This window comes from Gymnoscopelus braueri (assembly GCF_963280865.1).
Source record: "Gymnoscopelus braueri genome assembly, chromosome: 11".
In the NCBI taxonomy this organism is placed as follows: domain Eukaryota; kingdom Metazoa; phylum Chordata; class Actinopteri; order Myctophiformes; family Myctophidae; genus Gymnoscopelus; species Gymnoscopelus braueri.
In genome coordinates, this window is record NC_137613.1 from 49,397,743 (window position 1) to 49,422,528 (window position 24,786).

The following is a 24,786-nucleotide window of genomic DNA, read 5'->3' on the forward strand; positions in this document are numbered from 1 at the left end:
GATCTTCTATTTAGTTATGCTGAGCGAGCTTATTTTATGAGTCAATATTTGTGTGTGTGTGCGTGTGTCTGTGTGTGTGTGTGTGTGTGTGTGTGCGTGTGTGTGTGTTTTCCTGGTAAAAGACCACCAGAAGGCAGAATTTTGTGTACACATTGGACATTATGTGAGAATGCTAAAGAATGCATGGTAAACTAACAGCATCCCAAAGTGGCTGTAATGTGCTTTCCTAAAACAGCTATCACCTGTTCAACACAGAAATAGATGCAATCACGGTGTCCAGGTGGCACAGGGGTACGTTTCTTGCCAACCACCGTGGAGTCTGGGGTTCCATTGCTCCACGGAGCATCCGGCTTGGCCTGGCGCTCCAATGAACACAATTGGCTGTGTTCGCCTATGGGAAGCCGGCAGGGAAGGGAGATCTCTATCGCTGCATTAGCAACTCTTACAGGTTGGTCGGGGTACCTGTTCAGCGGGGAGCAGAAGTGGGAGGGATCATGTGTTCCTGCACGTTACGTGCAAAATTCCTCACTGCAAAATTAAACGAAGTAGCTGGCGACTTCATGTACATGTATGTATATCGGAAGAGACACCTTCCTTCCATAGACCAACATTATTCCGAATGAACATAACGACTAAATTGGGAAGCAAAAGAAAATGTATAGAAAAAAAGTAAATAAATAAATGCATTCACACTTTTCCTCACTAGGATAAATGTTGTAAAGTACAAGGTAACTGAATATAACTTCATTCAGCCACCCATGTGTTCTTGATGCAGGTTGAACACTCACTGTCTCCCTCCGTCTGGAAGGTGACCTCTCGGCTCTCCTTCTTGCCCTCGGGGTTGGCCAGTGCCAGGCGGACGTGGACGGAGCGGAAGGGCGGCAGGTCTCTCAGCGTGAAGCGAGATGTATTGCCCTCCACCGACAGGCACTCTCTGACCGTGGCGTTGTTCCCCCTGCTGCCCCCTGTTGGCGTGGAGTAGCGGTAGCACAGGGACAGCGAGTAGGTGTGGCAGCGGGTCAGGTTGTAGCCCAGGGGCTCCCACTGCAAGGCCAGCTGCCGGAGCTCGATCTCTGTGGCTGTCAGGCCCCGCAAGGCCCGCACAGGTTCTGGTGGAGACACAGAGACAAAGGGTTACATTTAAAATGTCATCCAATCACACAATGATGAGTCAGAGAATGAGTGACGCTTTTCCACTGCATGTTACCTGTTCAACACAACTTGATTCTACTCTCCTTTTTTGGTTTTCAATTGGGCAAAAGTACCTTCTACCTGGTACTTTTTGGGTACCACCTCTGTCGAGGTTCCAAGTATGCTGAGGTGATATCAAAAGGTGATGTGAAAACACTGCAGGCTATTGGTCAAAAATAATTGCTACTAACCTCATTGCATACTGCATAGAGGCTTGTGAATACCGTTAACACACCTTTAAACTAAACATTGTAAATGTCTAGTTGTCACTAGACAATGTGAAATGAATCAATATTGAGCAACTGCATGGCCTATTTGTCACCTGAAATATTAATGTTTTTTGTTGGACTGTACAGGTGAAATGGAGGCCGTTTCCAGACAGCATTAGAAACATGCACAGAAACAAATACGTTTAGATTTAGACATTTCTGTCCCAGAGGGCCATTTGTTTTCACAGCCAGCTCAACACAGAAACACAGACATAAACACAGCAGCATACAGAGAAAGACAATACATAAGAGTCTCCATGAATATATTCATGCATCCCAGCACACGTCATGTCAGCTAGGCAGTTTGTTCAACGCTACAATGGCAGACAACACAAACTGCTGAAGTGAACTCTCCTCCATTTTAAACACTTAAACCCTATATTCTACATTGTCGATAGCAAAAATAGCCCATCTAAAAGATCTGTTATTTTTGCAGAATGTTCGCTTATTTTTTACTGAATGTTCACCTATCACGACATGCCCAGAATCAGGACGCTAGGGTTCTTGTGCTTAAGGGCTTGTATCTTTGCACAGATGGCAGTAATGTTTGTGAAGTGATGATCAGTGTCATTTGTTATTGTGAGTGCATGTTGCGTCTGTCTTTCATGTCCATTTGTTTGAGTGTGTGAAACCAGAGGATTTTAGAGGCAGCGTGATGTGTGATGCTGCTACTGTAAGTTTGTTTTGGTTGGTGACGGTCCAGTTGTCAACCTTGAAACTGGAACAAACCCAGTGTTGTTGAAGTAGCAGCTAGGGCCAACGATGACAACAGGATGGGTTGAATTATCAAAAGTCATATCATTATTTACCAGGGGACTAATGGTCCAATACAAGCACTGAGTGAATGCATTGAACAAATCAATGAATGGTTCTGCCAGAATTTCAAGACAGAACTGAAGTAAGGAAGGAAGAACGATTAAAGATCAGTGCTCATCAGCTTTAATCAGTAATGTTAAAACCACAACTCAAGGCAGAAATCTTGGTGTAGCCATGGACTGAATTTCAACGGATTAACACAAATACAAGGTCAGCCCACTATCACCTTAAGAATATTATATCTAAGATACACCTGTCTGTGAAATAATTTATTTCAAAATAACATTGAAGGTATAAAGTATTGAATGGTTTAGGGTCAAAATACATTTTTGATCTATCTATCTATCTATCCATGAACCATCCAGGCCTTTCAGATCATCTGGGACAGGTCTGCTTTCTGAACCCAGACTCAAAACTAAGTGTGGAGAAGCAGTGTGTTTTTATGCACCACATATTAGCCTGGAACAAACTCCTAGAAAATGTCATGTTTTCTACAACTCTAAGTTCTTTTAAATGATACGTTTGATTCCTTTCTTGTGCTGCATTGTAACTTTAATCTCAGAATTGTATCTCCTCTTTTTTTTAGCTTCTTACTTTTCTTTAATCTTTTGAAAAACTTGCCTTGCTTTTATTCCTATAATAAACCATCTTTGTTCCTATAATGAACCAGAGACCAGAGGAAGTCTGTCTTACTTTGTGATGAAATTACTGCTGTCACATCTGAAGCTACGATTTCTTGTCATGTTAACCGACGCAATCCGTGTAATTTTTAGATTAACTATTACAAAATAGTAGGCACTCGGTGCGGCACTATGAGCTTGTATATCTGCTATTTTTGAATAGCCAAAGAAATCGAAATGACACAGATGCGTTCCCGGTCTTAATGAGTTCAAAAAGTGTCCAGGATATGTGCATCCTGTAGGGTGTTTGGGATCAAAAACTGCTGAGAGGAGGGAATGAACCCTCAGCTCGGCCTGTCAAACTGTGATTGACATTATGAACATAACAGCAGTGGCTCAGTGGCTCTTGGGAGTCGGAAGGTTCCCGGTTCAATAGCCGGATCTCTCTGCGTTAGTGTCAAAGTGTCCTTGAGCAAGACACTGAACTCCTAACTGCTTCTGAGGAGCAGGTTGGTGCCTTGCATGGTTTCCTCTGCCGTCTGTGTGTGAATGTGTGTGTGAATGTGTGTGTGAAGGTAATGCACAATGTGAAGCGCTTTGGATAAATGCGCTATAATATAAATGGAGTTCTAAGTAAGTAAAGAAAAGACACATTATCTCATTGCATAATGTCCATAGTTGGAAAAGCAATCAACCGGGAAATAGTTTTTGGCAAAGTCTGGAGTTGGTAAATATACCATCCACTTTAAAATGTATGAATTCCAGCCATCTGGAGCGTAACCAAGGACTTCTTGGAAAGGAAACTAAAGTGTGACAGGCTGTGTCACCAGACACCCCAAAATGTTTTATATTTTGAACTAAATGTCTTTGGTTTGCCCACAAGTGTAGAATGAGGTCATCGTATTTATTTTCTGTTTTCCAGGGAATAACAAACTGCATTGAGAATATTGACACAAACAGTTTTTGTATAGTGTTTGTGCCCATCGACACACTAAAAGCTCTGAAACATTTATTTTGATTTCATGGGGACATAAAGAATGCCAAGAAATGCACTTGTTGTGGTATTCTGTTTTACGACTCCTGCTATATCTATGATTAAAATCAGGAGCAGCCATTTAGATCAACGTGTGTGTGTGTGCGCACGCACGCACGCACGCACGCACGCACGCACGCACGCACGCACGCACGCACGCACGCACGCACGCACGCACGCACGCACACACACACACACACACACACACACACACACACAAAAAAAAAACCTTTTTCCATTGCAAACACATCAGCAGTGGCAGACAAGGCAGACATTTGCATTGCCTCTTGTCTTGTGCTGTCACCCAGGGGGACAGAGTGTCTCGTCCAGGTGAAGGGGGTTGACAGGATGTGTGCGGCTGGAGGTCAGAGGACGATGATGACAGTGGATCAAAGAGCGTGACAGGTGAGAAGGCATCATGCTTGACAGACCGGCAGGGGGCTCTTTCATGCAGACATACAACACTGTGGCCAAGTGTCCACAGCTAAGATGAACCAGGCCTCAACCAGTCATACTGGTGCATGTTGATAAATAAATACATTAAATAAAACAAATCAGATCAGAGTCATCTGCTGCTGTGAAGGGGTTCAGTTTCTCAGTGTCTCTCAGACAATCTACCATCATCTGGTCCCAAGGGTTCAAAGCTTTTAGTCCGAAGTGGATTAGATCTGGTTGTTCTGTGTTAAAGATATTATTCGATTAATTAAACTTATATTTATTATTAACGTAATGTTGGTTGAAATATTTCTATGATCACAGATCAGATATCGAGGTGATCCCAGTGCTGTTTATTCTTTTGTTTGTTTTGAAAAATCCAAATCTGATCTACTCAGATAGAGATTAAACGTTTTGAGCTTGGGCCCTGGAGATTTCTAAATGCATAAGGTAGCTGCTACAGTAGAATGGTGGAGAGGGCAGCCACTAACAACGCCCACTGCTTTGGAAACCAATCATGTCACTGACACAATATGAAAGACATGCCTGTGCCTCCCTCTCCGGGCCGGGTCAGCAGAACACTGATACGGTACTCTGTGTCCGGCTCCAGGTGCCACACCTTGTAGGTGAGTGAACCCACTCCGTGGGTTTCTGTCCAAGGTGACTGGCTGGCTCTTTACTGGATCTCCCGTCGAATGACAGGCCCGTCCCCCACTATAGAGTTGGTGTTGAGCTGGATGATCAGGTAGGTGGGCCCCGCCCGCAGGAGCTGAGGGGGGGCGATGGGTGTGGGGGGCACTGCAGATGAAGAGACAGGGAAGGGTCACATGCAATGCATTTCTGAGGAGATAAATACAACTGGAGAACGTCCAAGACTGGCTCAGTTTCACTGTTATCTCCGTCTGTCTATGTACCTAAAGTACGTAGACAGTAGGAAGGAAGGAATTCTGAACCAAATGACAGGCATGACATATCGGATCAAATCATGTCTGACAATAGAATGTTCATAGATTGGGGTCCCAGAGATAACAATGTTTTACCAACTATTGGTCCTTAGCCTAATCAATGCATTTTTCGAGTTCCTTGAAACTAAAAAGGTTGAGAATCACTAGTTTGATTAAAAAATAACATCCTAACCCCGGTTGCATTAAGCTTTGTCTTCTGTCTTGTTACAATCAAAAGAAAACATGAAGATAGATAAGAAAATGTGAGAAGAAAGGAAAAAGGTTAAGCAAACAAAAGAAATGTCAAGGATTTCAATGTATTTTTAAACTAACATTATTTCTGCTCTGCTAGAGCATCGAATCATAAAAAATATTGTAATCATCGTGACCGTGAGAGACCCTTGAACGAAGCAAATCTTAATTTTCATCATAATGAAGCTGAATAATGGCGTGTTTGCATGAACGATTCGTGACTAATTCTGTTTCTTTTCCCTGATGGATAATATGACGCTCGTCAGACGAGCAAAATCCAATCAATGCAACACATGTTGTGTAATTCTTACAGGAGCATGTGTGTTGTCTGAACCAACGCATGTAAACTGCTGCCGCCTACACACATAAGCTGGAGAACACACTGTAGCTAACGCATTGACTATATAGGACACACTCTAATGTATTGACAACGGGACAGGGGGGGAGTTACAGGGACACAGAAAAAGGCAAAGTGTGTGTGGGTGTGGGTGGATGAAACAGGGTTTAATGGTCAGTTAAGCAGTGGTGGAAAAAGTATTCAAATGTTTTACTTAAGTAAAAGTATCAATACTGCAATGTAGAAGTACTCCGTTACAAGTAAAAGTTCGGAATTCAACATTTACTTGAGTAAAAGTACAAAAGTATTGGTATGAAAATGTACTTAAGGTACCAAAAGTAAAAGTACTAAAATGCCGAGGTATAAAATATGGCTAAAGTGGTTAATGTATGTTTCATAACATAATCATTTATCTGCAAAGTAACTAGTAACTAAAGTTTTCAAATAATTGTAGTGGAGTAAGTACAACATTTGCTTAGAAGTAAATGTACTGAAAATTGGAAATACTCCAGTCAAGTGAAAAATACCTCAAAATTGTGCTTAACACCTTTACCGCCGGGCCCGTAGTTCTACGGGCCGTTAAATCCAACGGTTAAGCGCCGAGCCCGTAGTCCTACGGGCTGCGGTCTTTTCGCGCATGCGCGGTCCGGAATTTCTTTGATCCACTTCCGTTTCCGGTTTGATGACAGGAAATAGAATTATTTGGGATCCGGTTTCGACGATCACGCCCGCTCCCATTCTACAGACGAAACTGAAACTCAATTCTCTTCCTGTAGTTTTTTCTCCTCGCATTTCACTGTTTAACGTAATCCGCTCTAACTCAAACATGGATGCCCCGTTTGACACGTGGTTTTCACTGGGAGATACAGGGAGATCTCGCGGATGTAAACAGACCGTTCACGGCTCAATCTTAAGGATTTTAACAAGATCTATGGCGACATGAAAAAAACAAAAAAACAACAAAAACACCTTGGCACTGGTGAGTACATTATGAGATTAACCTCTGGCGGTGGATGTGTTAAGTACAGTACTTGAGTAAATGTACTTAGTTACTTTACACCACTGCAGTTAACACAGAAGAATGCATAGTATGCCATGCAATCATAACGTCTTTTATTGTCTCTACGTGGGGGGGGCACGTGGCGACATATTTTGAATAGCGAGAGAATATGTCTGTGGGTGCATGTGTGCATGAGCGAGAACGTTCCAATGCATTTCTCATGAGATGAGATGCAAGTGCATTTGCATAGATTCTATACATGACATTCCTATACGGGTGAGTATCCGCCAGGCAGGCAGTGGCGTAGGCGGGTGAGCGTATACAGTATACTCTGTGAAACACAGCGGTGTGTGTGCACGCCAGCATGCTCGCTCGTGCCCGTGTAGCTCATAGTGAAAATAGCCAAAGTTGGAGACGGCAACAAAAACGTGCCCTACCAAAAGTATAGTGAAGGAGTGTATAACCCTATACTCGCTTTCAAAACTGCCCTAAAAGAATACCTTCAGGTGGCTGCAATTCGAAACTGGCCCCTGTAAAAGTCATAACCTAGACCGCCCGCCCTTAGGCTTTTTTTTGGGGGGTTTTCAATCCTATTTAGTTGACCTTGTATTTTGAACTGTACTTCCATGTGCTTTTTTCTCTGCAAACTTCTAAATAAAGTATTCAATCAATCAATCAAACCGGCGGCTCCACGGGAGGACGGAGAATGCCGCAGCGGTACAGGTCCTGCTCGCCGCGCTGCGCTTCCACCTGGAACGTCGCCATCAAGCCTCTTGTGGCTCAGCCTGGAGAGCGAGGCCGTGTCCAGGCTGTTACGCCTCTGCATGTCTCTCACACACACACACACACACACACACACACACACACACACACACACACACCGATACGCTGCAGCCACACACACACAAACCTGCTCACACGTGCAAACACAACACACAAAGCCAGATGAGCTGTACCTCAGGCGGATGATTGTGTTTACCTGAGCAACGTGAAAAGCCCATTACGGTTGTTTTAAATGCGTAGTGGCATGTGAAGCGGAAAACAAACATGGAGGAAAGCGCTTGGAAGGAGGAGTTGCGGGGGTGTTTAGCGTGACACGGGCCTCCCAGGTGTCGTGTCTTAACAGAAGGTGTGAGCTGACAGCTCCTCATCTCTCCATGCTAATGTGTCGGCGCTCCGGGGCGAACCGGCAATCGGTTCAACTAGCGGAACGGGAAAATCAGAAGGCCAGCATCGCTTCGAGGCGAGCTGCTGATGGTGTGGGCTCTGCGATGCTCGCTCACACACACACACGCAGCAGAAGCGGGATATTATGTAAGCTGTCGCTCACTACCGCTCCTCAAAACTACGTGGGTTTGGTTCGGTTTAGCAGGGGAAGGCAGAAAAACTTGTGACGCATTTTAGATATGATAGCCTATTGTGCATAAAGGCTAGAGGTGGAGATTATTGCTTGTTTTAAAGTTTAGCTTCTCTTGGTATTTGATTGTGCAACGGCCTTCCCTTTAGTGAGAGCCTCAATAAGGCTTTTATTTTTTTCTTTAACTTGATATATTATATATTTCCTTACACCAATGTAGTTTGCATTCATAGCATTCGGGCCTGCATTGAGCCAGTTCTCCAGGGCATTCATCCATTGTGTAGGCTATGTATTAGACGGCTGCTGCATCTGAATTACATCCAGCATTAAAGGGTAAGGACGTTTTAAATGCTTTATAACGTTTGTGTGGTTTTGCACCCATCAGGGACGGCTGTGCAGAGAAGAATGTCTTATCTATAAACCTGAAACTAATATAAAGTTAGCTTAGCTTACAGCCTGTCCAAGCTAAATAAATACCTCCCAGTTCTCCTGTCTGGCACTAAGCCCAATATTATTCTATAGTATAACTACACATTTGTGTGTTAATTAATTCAGTATCAGATTGAGAACATGTTGACATGGATGAAATAATGCTGCGTTTGGGGCCTAAACTCACTGGAGGAGAATATGATACTAAATGAGAAGGAAGCATTAGGCAAATACTTGGTTTTAGACTTCCTAAACGGAGGCAGGAGTTGAGCAGAACCGATCCAGGCGGGTCCAGAGAGAACTTCTATGGTGCCAGGTAGATCAAAGAGAGAGCGGCAATTAGCTGGCTTACACCACACAGCATCAACGATCAAAAGCAACCCCACACAACAAATGGTTTAACCAAAAGAATAATTGGGTTGTGATAAATCTCTATTTTCTGTCAGGTTTATTTTATGCTAATAAGATAAGTGGGGAGTTGGAGCAGGTGTTGGGATAACAGGTTGTTCATTTATGTCACAGAATATAATCACATGCATGGCATACCATCACATTACAAACATTGAGGCATGCATTATGTATTTAAGTGCATCTACAATGAGACTTTGTGCTTGAGAGAGATGACTGTAGCAGTATGGTAGCCCACGCACACTACAAAAGCAAAAACACTAGAAGAAAAACATCTCATGGTGAGCCCAGCCACAAGAAGAAGACAAAAAAAATTACTTGACTATTGAACAATTATTGCAGTGCAGGTTCTCGTTGAAGTGCTGCAGCATGTCATCAGGGCTGGAGTGGTGGAAAAAGTACTCAAATTCTTTACTTAAGTAAAAGCACCAATACTGCAATATAGAAATACTCCAAGTAAAAGTCCAGAATTAAAAATTTACTTGAGTAAAAGTACAAAAGTATTGGCATCAAAATGTACTTAAAGTATCAAAAGTAAAAGTACTAAATATTTGAAAATAGCAGATCTGCAAGCTCACAACGCGTCGCGATGCGACACGTTGTGATCGGCTATTTTCAAATAGCCTATGTATAAAATAGGGCTGAAGTGGTTAATGTACGTTTCATTATATCATAATTTATATCTGAAAAGTATATAAATAATTGTAGTGGAGTAAAAGTACAATATTTGCCTCTGAGATGTAGTGGAGTAGAAGTAAAAGTATTGGAAATTGGAAATCCTCAAGTACAAATACCAAAAACATTTACTTAAGTACAGTACTTAAGTAAATGTACTTAGTTACTGTCACCATCATGACATTTTTGTTGACGATTGTCATACAAATAATTGTGACAACAGCGTTGACCTCCACATCACCCAGCCGAGAAACATGGGGCACCTTGTCTGTGCCCCAAACAAACAACAACATGAACACTCTGCTGAACTGGTGGCAAATCTGGAGCCTGCTGATCAATTGGTTCCTGCTGTCAATAAAACCAGATAATGTGTTTTTTTATTCTGCTCTCCATTCATTCATAGTGTTGTTTGTGCGAGTCCTTTGTGCTTTTTGTCCTTCTTACTTCTTACTGTTTTACAAAATACAATTCATTAGGTGTGTGTGTGCGGGCGCGTGCGCGCGTGTGTGTAACGTTGCATGCATGCAGTATACAGGCCACAGAGCCATTATATAAAAAGGAAAGATTTGTACTTTTTGAAATATTTATCAATATCTTAAAATGAAAGGCCAAGGGGGACCGTGAGACAGCTGAAACCTTGGTCATGTATCTTTTGTCACACTATTGCATGCTGTGACTCCAGACCCGCTTACTGATCTGGTACTTGAACTAAATGAATGTGTTTGTCTAAGCATCTGACCACAATCACATTTCCCCTGGTGGAAAAACAGATTTGAATTGAACTGAGGTCATATTTAATCACATCCATCCGTACTATGTAGCAACCATCTCTCTCTCTCCTCCAGGTTTATCATGTCAGTCTTCAAAGCGGGTGTGGCCTCTGCGTCTCCTCTCCCCATGCGGTCGACGACGCCAAGAGCAACAAAGCAGACTGCTGTCCCAGGACTCCACAGAAAACCCAGACTACCAGCAGCACCTCGCCCCACCGCTGCCTTCACCTCTCCGTCCATAACCGGCCCGCGCGTTCAAGCCAGGACGTCACCGTGGCAAGAGCCGCGCCGCAGAGGAGCCTGAGGTGGCGGCGGACACAGACCTGTCCACACGTGCGGCCATGTCTCTGGAGCATGTGGAGAAGGTGACCACGCAGTACGGCTTCCATGCTGTGCTCGCTGCAGGTCCCTGCGTGCGCCGACGGGAATCCCTGTTTCACCATGAGGGTCAACAGCGTTCCACCGCTTCAAGTGGTGGAAGTCACTGAAACTGATGCGTCATCTTCCAGTGACACACATCAATGTGAAGAATCCGCTGCACCATCGTGGGGTTCTTGGACCTGTTAAAGCTCTGGGCCGCCAGGTGATGCGTGCCGTCCGCAGAGCATTGACCTCTGACCCCGATAGGAGAAGATGGACAGAAACAGCTACTTAATGACAGTCTTTTAAAGTGTCTTTGAATGCGTTCATTTTACTTTGTATGCAGTCAGATTGTTGTATTCAAGACTTAATTGTATAATCAATTTTTTGAAAGTCTTAAGTTGGTTGTGGCTCCTTCTGAGCTTGCAGTGTCGTACCCATGATGCATTGCACATACAGCACAGACAAACTCTATAGTGGCTCATTTGCAAGAAAGCTTCATAGGTTGGTAGCATTTTTAGGAAATAATGTCTACTTGCAGTAGAACAGTAAAGATCCAATAACTTGCCTGTGTTAAAGCTTGGCATCAAAGTTGCCAGTGTGCGTCTGTAGAAGACAATTTAGACTAAACTTAACAGCTATAGATAAACCAGCGTCCCAAGATGGAAAGCCACATACTGACTCTGAGACTGATCCAAATATATTTTAAGATGTAGATTCAATGGTCCTGGACACTTGTCAACAGCCCAGACAGTGAGACAAGCGGAAACACTTAAAACCAATTAGGTCTGACAGGGAGACGGACTCCCTTTTTTCTGTTTCTCAGCAGTAGTAAATCATTTACCCTCCAGGCATCACACACTACTTCTGGATTTCAGCCTCAATTACTTTTACATCCCTATTAAAAGTAACACTAAATCTAAAACTACATTTTTAGCCCTGATGCATCTCCATAATGGCTCCAAAGCTCTGCTGGACACTATCCAACAGGATGTATATTAATGGACTGATGCCGAGATGCAGAACAAGGCTCATTTTCCTAAGTGACTAAACTCTATTTTATACAGTGAAAGTGAGAGCACTACAGTAAAACCAAGGGGTGTAATTACACAAATAATTAGTTAAAACAGATGCCTTTACATGGATGTGAACACGGTCATGAGCTTGTAGATCTGCTATTGTCGCGATTTGGAAATCATTTTATTTTTTGCCTATAAAATATATCCAAGTATCAACCTGTGAAAGCATGTCGTCCATGGCAGTCAAAGAACCGTCACTCTTCGTTTCAGTTTATTAAATGTTGTGAACTTGTGGCAATAAAGTGTTCTCAAACAATTTGTTATTATGGCTATAACCTTTGTCTGATTTGCTGAATTGAGTTTAATTGAGAAAATACCACTGCACTCTAATGGCATGCAGCATATCAAATCAATGAACAATTATAGTCTGAGCCCCATTGTTGTGAACCGGATTATTCTTTTCTTTGTCTAATTTTAGAGAGCATTACGCCTGTCTGGCTTGAAATTGAAATTAAATTGAATCCAACCACTTCCATTTAATGTCTTTATTACAACGACCAATCAGTGAAATAATACATAGACAGACAGAGTGTGTGTGTGTGTGTGTGTGTGTGTGTGTGCTGTGAACAACAAAACAAGAACACATGACACAAGACAGTACTGTAAGACTGTTTTTTTTCTACAGTATTGTATTACAATTTTTGTTACATACACTGTAGCTTAGTAGGACCATTGAAGTAAAAAGCAAGCTAAACTCATGCTGCATGAAATGCTTTGAAGTGTAGCACACTTGAGTGGCAGTGATATGGCCATCTTGGCTCTAAAGAAATTACCCCCCCCCCCATTCTGGCTCTCCCATGTTCCTGTTTCCATGAAGTGTGTGCAGGGGTCAGTCCCAGATGTACTGAACTCTGTCACCAGGGTGAGAGCTTTGTGTCTGCAGTGTGTGTCTGCAGGGTGTGTGTGTGTGTGTGTGTGTGTGTGTGTGTGTGTGTGTGTGTGTGTGTGTGTGTGTGTGTGTGTGTGTGTGTGTGTGTGTGTGTGTGTGTGTGTGTGTGTGTGTGTGTGTGTGTGTGTGTGTGTGTGTGTGTGTGTGTGTGCGTATGTGCGTACGTGTGTGTCTGCTGTCCAGTGGACTAAATTGATTTGAGGGAAAAGAATGGAAAGGGCCTGGTGTGAGGGATGATGGGTAATCCATGTGCAAGGAGGAGAACGTAATGGCCCTCATTTATCAATGTTACTTAGAAACCAGCGGAGACCCGACCACAGGAATCATCTCACAACCAGGGCCTGCGCAAGCCATTGTTGCGCCCCTTATCAAAACAGTCAGTCTTATTTCCTGACTCCTATCTATCGGGTAGCTAGGTAGCGTCGTAGCGAGCACACTAACTAATAAAATCCATTTCACCTGTGGTGGCGCGGCGTCCTATGGCGCCCCTAGGGACTTGGCGCCCTTGGCAATTGCCCGGTTTGCCCGGGGTCTGCAACCGATTGTCATTTAAATAACACACAGTTGAATATTCTCGCCTAGCCCCCGATTTGACTACATGAAGAACCAGAATACCACGTTTATGATACTGTAGATAGCCTGGCAAGGCTATCATAAACTGATATAAGCTTAACGTTCATGGCGTGATTGATGAATGCGTAACGATTAATGGATGAGGGCTGCCATTGGCTGGTGTGTGGTGGGATGGTTACCCATCTCCGATATCCCGCTGAGGTCCCAGTGGCCAAAACCCACAACGTGAAGAGCACCTGCGCTGGACACAAGTATGGCATTCGAGAGTCTGGTTTCTATCCTTAACCGAGGTTGCACATCACTCCAAAGGACGTAGCCTACTGTGGCTATCTCATGGGAGACCTCACTCTCCATGAAAAGATTCCAGCGGCCCCAAAAATCCTCTCGCATAATCTTATAGGTCTTAACAGAGACAGATCTGCACTCTTAAAGCATTTGTTTAAATGAGTGAATGATTAAGCATCTAACTTATAACATTAAAGATATGTTAGATTGTCTTTAATTGCTTGATTTTAATTGCTTGTAATTATGTTACTTGTTAACGCGGTTTGGCTATTGTAAACCATTTGTATACCCTACCAATTTTTGGGCACAACACATACGTAGCGGATGTACGGCTTATGAAAATATACAATTTTCACATGTATTATTTCTTAGTTTGTTAGCTATACATTTTTGGAGTGGATGCATGTGTTCAGATGCGTGTCAAGATTGTCAGACTATGCTGCACCGCATGTCTAAGATGTACACGTCGTGTACGCAAATGTTACGTGTCGAGTAGTACACGTCGTGTACTACACAAGCTTGAGACCTGACTTCTTCCAGCGTTGGGTACGCTCACGTCAAATTGACGACGGATTGATAAATGCTGACAGTTGTGTTGAGATGACCGTACGCCCATTTTTTGGTCTCTGCAAGTTTGATAAATGAGGGCCAATGTTAGCATCCAGAAGCACATAGAGCCATGACCCTCCTCCAAACCTCTCATCTGTCACTGCTAACCAACAAAAAACATTTCAAGGCTTTGAGAGCTATCGCGTAGCACTGTGACAACACATTAGCTTTTAAACAGCCTCCACTAGAAGAGACGCCGTATAAAGCAAAGGTCAGCTATTCTGTTCGTACACACAGCGAAGCTTTCTGCCGTGGCACTACGCTTCTAAAACGCTGTACGCCAGGAGCCGCCAATAAAGAGCTATACTTACTGTCAGACACTGGAAGAACACTCTTCTGTTATCAGTCCTCAACCATTTAATTTAAATAGCTCTGAGACGTCCATCTACCAGCTTCATTTAGCAAAGGCGAGTGGGAGCATACTTACAACACCTCTGTGACAGCTAACAGTTTTACTTTTCAGTCCAGCAAGCTCAGCCTCATGCACGCTGTTTAATTATATAATCTTATCATTAATAATTAATATGATGATTGTGACTTTGTGCTATAGGCAGTAGATGGATTCAGGGGGAATAACAGTGGCACTGTTGGGTGTGCTGGATGTTGCAAAGTGCATAGTAAACATTGTTAAAATATTCAGCGTCGATAAAGATAATATATGCGTACAGAAAGGTGCAAATAATACAAATAAATATTTAAATTAATTGAATAGCCCTAGTGAATTATGTTTTCAGATATAAAATTACATATATTTACAGTAGTTATCTTTAGGATATAGTTAATATAATCAAAATTACATAATATAAACACAGGAGAAACACATTTTGTTTGAAATGTGCCCAACTGTGCCCAACAAGGGGTTCTTATTTCATAAGAACCCCTTGTTGGGCAGTTGGCACAAACATACTGTACAGATACTAAATGTGTGTTAGAATTGCCAAATGTTTGTCATACTGTACAGTATATGTAAAGACGTGTGCAGCTGACATGCTTGTCCAAATGTCCAGCAATGTTAATATAAAATAAAAACTTGATCACATTCACAATATCTTTTTTTTTAACATATGATGCAACTGCTGCACAGTTGAATTGATCATGATAGTACACTCAATGACACATAATAAAACGTCTAAATGTCTTTCCAAACGTCCACAGTAGCCACATGAATAAAATGTCCCCTCATTCAACCAGCGGAGGCAGCATGCAGCGCAATAAAGTCGCCTCCCACTGAGCTACAAAGTTATTCAATCTACAAGCACTCATTAAAGTCAGCAGAGGCCAAATCCTAATTTCCCAAACGAGCAACTTTTAACTTCAATGCAGCATAATAATCTTTAAGGTTTCAGTGAATCCACACAGCCAACGAGATGCAGGTGATCGATACCTCTGAAATAAATAAGAAAGGAGCTTTCTTTCAGCCAAGCCTAGTGAAACCCATATTGTACTATCATGTGCTCCAGGCGAGCAACGCATCGCGTCTTTGACAATACAGCAGCGCCCGAGGGACAATCAATAACACACAAGGACCCGGCAAGATGGATACACACTGAGGTTTTCTCCCTTTTCTAATTTATTTATTATTTTTCATTCTCATGTGGCGGCCATTAGAGACGACCGCCCGATTAACTCCTCAATAAATCACGAGTCGCACAGACCCACTGCCATCGATTCCCTCGTCTCAGAGCCTTGCCCCACCCTCGTTAAGCTCCTCTGTGTCGGCACTCGCTTGTGGGAAAGTGCCATCGAGTGTGACTGTGTGTCACAGAAGGAATATCAGAGCACACATACTGTACGGGCTGGAAAATTACTTGTTCACTGCATGTGGAAAAATAAGTAGGATGACACAGAACACCGAGTGGGAGAGATAGAGCGATAGAGAGATGTGTGTGTGGGACGAGATACTGGAGAGCTATCTGGCATGGCAGAAGGAGAGAGAAGTGGAGGTAGTGGAGATGGAGTGGGTGTCTAAGCTGTATATATCATTCGTCACAGTGAGACCCGATAGGATCTTTAATATTCGATTGCAAAGTTCCCCTCAATTCCAATCCCCACACCAGAAGGCGAGGAGCTAAAATCTATTGCTGTGAAGAAAGTGGGAGGTAGATTCATCCAAAATTGAGAATACCTGAGGTTCACTGTGGGGTTCAGGTCATGAGGTTCAGGTGATGTCATGCTCCATCCTCCGCTCTGCCCGCCTCCGTTTGTTTCAACAGGATGACCAACGAAAGTGGGCGGGACTCCATAACACTCCCAGACACGACTGAGATGGACCTTTTTTTTCTCTCCTTTCTCCTTGCTCTCCACAAAACGATGTTCACTCCTGTAAATCTGTGATGTGACAATAAACCCGATTCTATTCTGACCAATCAAAGTTCAGTTTATTGAAACTGGAGGGAGAGAGAAACCACCATGTCATCATCACCAGAAGAGAAGTAAAGTAGGTCGGAGAGGCTTATTGTCCGTATCAGCCGAGAACGTGGGAGTTTATCCCTGTCACAATGTGCTAGACCCCTGGGAGATGGATTGCTGAGGTGGAGCACCTTGTGGTCCAAAGGTGAGAGCTCTACCGACTGAACTACCCGGATATAAAGGTTCTAAAACTTTGAACTCCAAATGAGGATGTCAGATCGGTATTGGTATGAGGAGAGTCTCTGTACAGAGGGAATGGAGAATGAAGGTAGAACTTTTTAAAATAAAATAAAACAGATTTTAATAGCAGCCTCCTACAACATCCTGTTTGAATCATAAAATTAAATGCGACAGAATAGTTGGAGTGGAGTGACAAAATCCACGCTGTGTTCCCAGAGCGCCCGAAGAGAAAATACATAAAATCAGCGGCAGCAGCAGATCGGCACTGCAATAAAAGGAGGATTCGTGCGATAATGAATATTTCCGGCGTTTGGTTTTCATCACAGCATTATATCTGCATGCGGCAGCAACGATAGCACTTTCAATTTGTACATGGAGACAACTGATCTACACCAACAGTTTAATACATTTGGCGACATACACTCAATCATTTGAGGAACGGAGCCGAGCAAAGATTGCAACAGTGTTTTCTGTCAATTGATCCGTTGGGTTGGAACGAGACAAACTGTATCGATCTGTATCGGTGCCATGGTTGTAAAACACATGACATATAGTGCAGCTACGCTGGCCTCACATACATATACAGTACTGCACTGCAGCTACTACAGTATTATGTAATATTAAAGAACAGCAGGCAGAGGAATGAGTGCCGCGCTATGAGCTTGTATATCTGCTATTTTTGAATAGCCCAAAGAAATCAAAAAATGACACACAGATGCGTCGCCGGTCTTAATGGGTTGATAACGAACAACACTTTGTTGTTGGATTGCTCCGACATCACTTTATCTTCACCTTCAGATAAGGAGCCAAATAGCCGATGAGAGAACGACCAGAGAGAACACACATCACTGCATCAAAACCTCCTGACCTGCAAATTGGATATGCATTGCGTGTGTGCGCATGCTGTGTGTGTGTGCATGCTGTGTGTGCATGCTGTGTGTGTGTGCATGCTGCGTGTGCATGCTGTGTGTGTACTTTGTATGCCATCTCCTCTTCATGAAACCAGCACTCAATCACAATCTTTGCTGTCGGCAGAAACCTCTGATCTCCATAACTTTTGTGTTTTTTCGTAAATTAACATCCTACTTACTACAGCGTCACACAAAAGCATCAAAAGTAGCAGATGCACAAGCTCAAAACGCAGTGCTTGAGCTTGTAGATCTGCTTTGCTATTTTAAAATTTTATCATTTGAATCCTGAAAAGTTACAGTTTTGGACATATGAGATTTCCACCCGACAGAGACGATATCTGACATTCTCTTTGCTTCTCAGCACGTGTGTAAATATAAACCATCCAGTACTTCTGATCTCTGTCCAACATCAGCATTATCTCTCTGGCCGTCTGCTTGCCCTGCAGGAGGCACTGATAGTCTCTGATTACTAGAGTTACTTTATCTACAACTACATCCACTCCACCACCACCACCCAACGAGTGGTACTGTATGTGAAAGCCTCACACACAGACAAACGCAGACGGACACACACACACACACACACACACACACCATCGCCTGCTTCCTCTCTAATCTGAGAGATCTGTTGATACCAGCCTACTTAAAATATGAGTATGGGCCTTGAAACATCCATATGGGAAAACCTCTAGAGGGGAGGGAGCGTAGAGGAACGTCCCCTTCCCATCACAGAGGAGACTCACGCGGTCCCTGCAGGGACAGGATTTATGAGCACAGCTCACACTGACAAAGATCCTCACACAGACGCACCACTTTACCTGCCCCATTACCATCCCCCCTTTTCACCACATGAACAATCTGTCCCCGTGTCCGCGTGCACCGCAGGAAGACATTGAAGAATCTGCTTACACAACACAACCTGCGCACAGGTTGGACGTGCATCATCGGGGTGGCGGAGGACAGCTCTGATGCGTTGCCGTCGGGGATAGGACAACACTTCCGTCGCTAAACCCGAATCTCCGCCCCCCTAAAGCAGCTTGGATTTGACTGAGAAGTCTTCTCATAATCGCGTTCCCCTCCTGAGAGAGCCCGCGCCTCTGCCCGCGGCCTACTCTACAGCTGCAAAGTGGCGGCTAAACATCTGAAGTGAGGAAAATCATTACTTTAAGTCATGTCGGTTGTTTGTCGAGGCTTGGGACGGCACAAGAGAGCGGAGGATAGTAAAGTGCCGGCTGTCTGCATCGATCCATGCAGCCCTCTAATCTCATTAACTGCTCCTTGATTTATTGAGATGAGGCCCAGAGCGCGGTGAGGTTATGGAAGCAAACGTTCAACGTATTAAGCCCCCCCCCCACCTACTCCCCCGCAAGAGAGGAGTCACATGGAATTGAGGTCAATTGACTGCTCGGCAAACCCACACTCCCACAATCCTTTATATCAGTCGTCGCCTCCTCATTGATGAGTGTTTGAGGTGGGGTGGGGGGGGGTGTGGCATTGTACATGAGTCAACCAGGGGCGCTAGGAGATAAATTACTGGCCGTAATGAGGGGAGTCAAGGCTCCATCCAGCCATCACAGTCCTACAAGCTACATTATAGCGCTAATAAACGAGGCATGCATTGAACAAAGTGGTTATTGATCACGCTGCAGCACGCAGGTAAATGGAGCCGAGAATAAAGATACACCGCAAACACTGCGTTCACGGCAATTATACAACGATTGAGCCATTATGACAAACGATGCTGTGTGTGAGAGGAGATATATTCTTTTCCCTAGGATTGTTGGCGAGGACTCTGCTTGTGATTGGCTGAAACGCTCGTTTTGCTTAACCCATTTTTTGGGCGGGAACCCCTATTTGTAACTATACCTTTCAGGACGGGAACCCCGTTTGGGGTTCTTGTTGCTATGTACAGCAATGGTTCTCAAAGTGTGGTCCCCAGCTAAATGATGGATAGTTAGGAACCAAATGGACCCTTATGGGTCTGTAACAACAAATGGACAAATGGAACCAAATGGACCCTAACGGGTCCATTTGGTTCCATTTGTACACTCTCAGAGTTTAATTAACATTGATTTCACGATATAAATTAGGATCCCAGCGATAGAAATGCCATTAAATGGGGGTCCGTAGCCTAATGCATGTCAAACAGGGGGTCCTTGAAATTAAAATGGTTGAGAATCACTGCTAGAGCCGTAAAAATCTTCTCTTACGGGGGTCCCTGGCATATCCTTTCAAGAAGGTGCTGACGGCCAGCTCCACCTGATGCCACTGGCGTGACGTCCCTGGGAGCCAGAGATGTTCCACACGGCGCTGCCTCTCAGACCGCCGTTGACGTGCACGTAGACCTGCAGGTCCCCGGGACTGTGGCCGTCGCGGCTGCACAGGAAGTAGCTGAACTGTATGCAGTGGGTGTCGTTCGTAGATAGATCCTCAGTCAGATAGATATGTCATGTACTGTAGGTCATGTTGTCTTTCAACCAGTCCCGAAAACGACCCTGCAAAAAAAAGGAATAGTTCACAGACTCCACATTGTTGTCCAAGATACAGACGCGCTCTGATTGCAGCGGGTCTCCATCAGTTTGTCTCTATTTGGCTGGTCTCTGTCTCGTCCTGCAACAAACAGAGAACTAATCATAACAGATCAAAGTTCTTCATAGAGAGAGAGCGATACAGACAGACAGACAGACAGACAGACAGACAGAGTGGCCGAGTCATACGAAAGACTGTAAAATACATAAGGATGCATACATACATACATGCATCAAGTGCATTGAAGTGGGCTGGCCAGTGGCCACAGCAGAGTGGATGAACAAGGCAGAGGGATGGTGGGCTAGCAGCATACTGTAGCTGAATGGAAATGTAGTTGAATAAATGTGCAATCAGAGCCCTGCAACGTGCTTCCATTAATCACACTGACATAGCTATTAGGCTGTAATGGTGACCTGGGGAATAGTTAGAGCACAGTGGGGGCTCAGTGTAATACTCCCACGTAGGGAGCAAGTATGCAGAGTCAGACATTATGACTATGAGACATAAATGCACACACACACACACACACACACACACACACACACACACACACACACACACACACACACACACACACACACACACACACACACACACACACACACACACACACACACACACACACACACACACACACACACACACACACACACACACCCGACCTACTAATGCACTAATTTAATATCTATAGATACTAATGTACTATATAAAACTTGGCCTCTGGTGATCCTGGCACAAGGAAATATGGCTCATAACTACGTCTATTAGCTCATAGCTTTCACACCTCGGGAATAACCATCCACCCATTACCTGTTTCCTAGGGAATAGGACAAACGGACGGACAGACCAACAGCCTTCCTCATAGCCCTGCTGCTAGCGAAGCCAATCAGCCTTCAGGCTTTGTCACTCGTTCTCACTTTTCTTCTTACCAGCTCAGTGGCCTTGTGGTCAGAGACTCTGAGGTCAGGGTTCAATCAGTGGCCGAGTCATAACATTACAGTCATTTAGCAGACGCTTTTATCCAAAGCGACTTACAATAAGTGCATTCAACATAGGTAGGCAAGGAAACTATTAATCACCAGAAGCATTAAGTGCATTCTCTTCTAAAACAAGCAACTAAGAGTATAGGCTACCTAGCGCTAGGGTAAAAGTGCAATATATCAGCTACCTACTTTCTTAAACAGATAAGACAAATAGGAAAATCAAATGAGCAAGAGCTAAAACAAATAAGTGTATCGAATAAACAAGAGCTCGTACAAATATTTGACAACAAGTAGGCCAGGTAAAGAGGAAGGGTAGTGTTTCCTGAAGAGGTGGGTTTTCAGCCTGCGGCGAAAGATGAGCAGTGACTCTGCTGTCCTGACATCAGTGGGGAGTTCATTCCACCACTGTGGGGCCAGAACAGAAAAAAGCTGTGGCCCGTGACCGTGTAGATCGGCCAGAAGGACCGCCGAGCGACGAGGCAACCAGTCGCCCCGAGGCGGCAGACCAAAGTGGTCGGGCAGTAGCCTGGTTCCAGACGAATCTGCCATTGCAAAAAAAAAATGGCCCTCGGCAGATTAGGTCTGGCCCCTCTCAATAGAGATTGTATTTCTCTCCCTCCGAAGTTGTGAGGGACCAATCAGGGCCCAGTATGCAAATATGGGGGCGGGTTTATCACCAGAGGCATTTTTTTAATTTGCCCCTCGGAAATGCAGGTTCCACATTCCAGACTAATATCTACGCAGTGATATTAGTCTGGCCATGCCAGGCTAGTCGGGCAGGGGTCTAAGCCTTGACCAACAAAGACTGTAAAACTGGTACTCAATGCCTCCCAGCATGGCACTCAGCATCAACGGTTGGATTGGGGGTAAGTCCATGCAACATAGAGTACTAGCATCATGTCCAGGGGGTATACTTGCACATAAAGCTGCCTCACTCTACGGAAACAGGAGATATGCTCCTGGCCAATGGGCCACATGGCTCAGGAACAGTTGGTTCCCAATTAAGGCGACTTACTTTAATCATTCCTGTCCAAATATCAGGCACACTACTGCAAAAAAAGCCTTTCAGGACCACAGACCACAATGTCTTACAAACTGAATACTGTAAGTACATGCAGTAAAGTGGAATGAAGTTTTTCCAGTGGTGTCATACGAGATGGACAACCACATGTTGAACACAGTACAAGTTTGTAAGAAGAATCACTGCATTAATATAACATAAACAAATAACACGATTTGATGTGTTCATACCCAACAGATCTATTTAATTAAATGCTGGTAAAAAAAAAAAAAAAAAAGGATAAAACACATTAACAGATGGTGCAAATTATTATTTTCATTAGGGAGGCAAAAGGCAACCATACGGCATATAAACAAGAATTGATTGCGCTTCTAAATTTAGATTTGGTATTTCTAGTCTCTTATCTTATTAGTCTCTCTCTGCCTGCAGTACCACAATAGAAATGTCGACCTTTACATTTTTTTTAATTTACCCTTTATTTAACCAGGATAAATCACACTGAGAGTTCCATTTCTTTTTAAACAATCTGGACATGTTTTAATTACTTTGAAATGCTTGTGAGTGCTGCGGTTCTTCTCAACATCATACAGTATGTATATATCACACACACACACACACACACACACACACACACACACACACACACACACACACACACACACACACACACACACACACACACACACACACACACACACACACACACACACACACACACACACACACACACACACACAGTAAATGCTTAGATACTTTTAAATTCTTCCATGACATTTTGCAAGATTGAGAAAAAATCAAACACAAAACTGCCTGAGGCAGATCAGAAGAGCCAACATGACCCAAGCTGAATGTCACGACCCCTCCCTGTCCAGCGTCCAATCCAATCTTCTCTCTTCACCAAAATGGACAAAGTGTCAAGTTGACAGAAGCAGCATCACACGATAAAAAGGCTACATACACTCTCACTTCTCTGTGTTCTACAAAACACAGATTCTCTTTCTTTTCCAGTTTCTCACCTGCACCCAAGCGAAGCTGGACAGGCTCTGACTTAGAACCTGTCAGCCTCCCACACCACTCCTTTGATGTGTGGGCCCTTCAGGGCCACAGGGACTAAATTACTTTCCTTCACTTCGGGGGCCACTGGACACAGTGGCTGTCTGAGAGCAAAGAGCCTGACTGTCCTGGTGACAGGGGGTCATTTGGGAAAAAGCTTGAGTCACTACCTAACATGCCAAAAGCTTTCACTTTGGCTTTTCTACACCAGTAATTCTCAATCTTTTGAATTTCAAGGATCCCCAGTTTGATAGGCGTAGGGCCACAGACCCCCATTTGATACAATCCTTTATCTCTGGAATCCCAGTCGACATTGTAAAATACTTCATTTAACTCTGAGAGTTGTGAGGAGTGCTAATCAAAACCAACCACAGAGTCACTGTTAGTTTAGTAGAATAAACTAACTAACTAACTAACTTGACTTTCATAAATAGCAGAGGGGGGAAACTTAACAAAGGTAGGTAGGGGAAAACAACAACATAAATTCCTCCCAGATTGGGGTATTTCAATAAGAGCTTTTTAGTCCATGAAGTGCCCTGTGGTGCCTAGGGAAGAGAGTAGAAACCACAATTAGTTCTATTCAGTCTTAAACAACCCATATAAGGATAAATGTTGGAGTGGGTTTTGCTTACCGCCCGAGCCTGTGTCCATTCTCCAAGTGAGTGAGTTTCACCTGAGGAGAGGTTCAGCAAATCAGACCAGGGCTGTCACCACTCTGGCAATCAGACCCCAGGTGTCATCATATCAAGTTGAGTGAGGATGAAAACAGGCACATACATACCTTCCTTCCACTATTTGCCCAAGTGCTTTGCACTGTCTTTGGTGCTGAAACCTCTCCTCAGCCCTCTGCTCGCCTTGGTGGACACACAAGCGACACTCCACAGAGTGTACAAAATGGATCTGTAAGGGTCCATCTGGTTCCATCTATACACTCTCAGAGTTACAGACCCATAAGGGTGCATGTGGACCCCTGCTGGACCAGCAGGGGGGACCCGTTCTGCACTAGGATATTAGTAAGATCAGGCCTAGCAGCCTAGCAGCCTATATCTAGGCTGCTAACCCGAAAGAGATCAAACTATGTTTAGTTTAAATGACTCATTCACACCATGGGGACTATTAGGACAATCAAGATTTAGCTGTAGTTTAGTTTAGTTTAGTTTATTAACACATTGGTATAACAAATAGAACAGATACATATCAAAGAAAACAAGTTACTGTGCGAGGAAAGGAAGAAGCCAGCAGGCTTATTTGGAATCCTTTCCTTAATGGAAGAGGTCATTAAATAGCATAGATTGAAAGTTCAATAAGAACAATACAAAATAATACAAGTTTACAAGGGGAGCAGCAGTGCAATGAAGAAATAAAAACA

General features: G+C 43.8%; 1 pseudogene across 1 annotated transcript in view; it reads right to left on the bottom strand.

The window, feature by feature from the left end:
• Positions 1-7,723, bottom strand: part of LOC308094859 (receptor-type tyrosine-protein phosphatase U-like) — a 56,508-nt pseudogene extending 48,785 nt beyond the window's left edge. Inside the window, exons 1-3 of the transcript in view lie at positions 7,579-7,723; positions 4,889-5,162; positions 789-1,109 (exon numbers count right to left, since the gene is read on the bottom strand). The product of the transcript in view is annotated as a receptor-type tyrosine-protein phosphatase U-like (transcript). The remainder of the gene's footprint in view (positions 1-788; positions 1,110-4,888; positions 5,163-7,578) is intronic.
• Between the last annotated feature and the right edge of the window lie 17,063 nt (positions 7,724-24,786).